Source organism: Carlito syrichta, unplaced genomic scaffold (assembly GCF_000164805.1).
Source record: "Carlito syrichta isolate Samal-C Ts95f unplaced genomic scaffold, Tarsius_syrichta-2.0.1 Scaffold252043, whole genome shotgun sequence".
NCBI lineage: Eukaryota > Metazoa > Chordata > Mammalia > Primates > Tarsiidae > Carlito > Carlito syrichta.
In genome coordinates, this window is record NW_007196139.1 from 21,692 (window position 1) to 23,056 (window position 1,365).

Genomic DNA, 1,365 nt, shown 5'->3' on the forward strand with positions numbered 1-1,365 from the left:
CGCCCGGCTAGTTTTTTGATTTATTGTAGAAATGAGGTCTCGCCAAGTTGCCCAGGCAGGTCTCGAACCCACGGGCTCAGGCAATCCACCCACCTCGGCCTCCCAAAGTGCAGGATTACAGGTTGAGCCACCGAGCCCGGCCTGTTTGTCCTTCCTTATGGCTGCATAATATTCCATTGTGTATATATACCTTAGTTTTTTTATCCAGTCCCTTTTTGATGGGCAGCACAGTTGGTTCCATGTTTTTGCTATTGAGAATAGAGCTGCAACGAACATGTGTATGCAGGTATCTTTATTGTAGAATGATTTGAGTTCTTCCAGGTATATCCTCAACAGGGGGATTGATGAGTCATATGCAAGGTCAATATCTAGTTCTTTCAGAAATCGCCACACTGTTTTTCAAAGAGGTTTCACTAGTTTGAATTCCCACCAGCAGTGTAGAAGTTTTCCTTTTTCTCCATATCCTCATCAGCATCTGTTGTTGTTTGTTTTATTAATGATGGCCATTCTTACTGGGGTTAGGTGGTATCTCAATGTGGTTTTGATTTGCATTTCTCTGATGACTGGTGAGGCTGAGCACTTTTTCATGTGTCTGTTGGCTGCCCGTGTATCTTCTTTTGAGACGTGTCTATTCATGTCTTGTGCCCACTTTTGAATGGGGCTGTTTGTTTTTTTCCTTTCAGCATGTTTGAGTTCCTTGTAGACCCTAGATGTTAGGCCTTTGTCAGATATACAGGTGACAGATATTTTTTTCCCAGTCTGTGGGCTGTCTCCCTACTCTCTCAATGGTTTCTTTGGCAATCCTTTTAAATTAGATGAGACTTGCTTTATTTTCCAGCATATGGTCTCCTTTTGTGAATGGTAACTGTTCCATGGGTACCATTAAACATCATATCTATGATGCAGTTGGAAATGTTATATAAATGTCAGCTGAGCATACTGATGCGCATCTGTAGTTCCAGCTACTTGGAAGGCTGAAGCGGAAGGATTGCTGGAGTCCAGCAGGTCGAGGTTGTGATGGCCATGAGTGTGTCACTGCACTCCAGCCTGGGTGACAAGAGTGAAACCCCAACTCAAAAATAAAAAATAAAAATAAAGGCATAATATAAACGTCAATTTATACCAGGTTGGTTGATAGTGTTGTTCAAGTCTTCAGTTTAACTCCTGATCTTTTTTTTTTTTTGAGTTGGAGTCTCACTCTTTCGCCCAGACTGGAGTCCAGTGGCCGCTCCCGGCCACCGCAGCCTCGACCTGTTGGGCTCCGGCGATCCTTCCGCCTCAGCCTTCCAAGTAGATGGAACTACAGGCATGCACAACCATGCCCGGCTAATTTTTGATTTCTTGTAGAGATGAGGTCTCTCCACT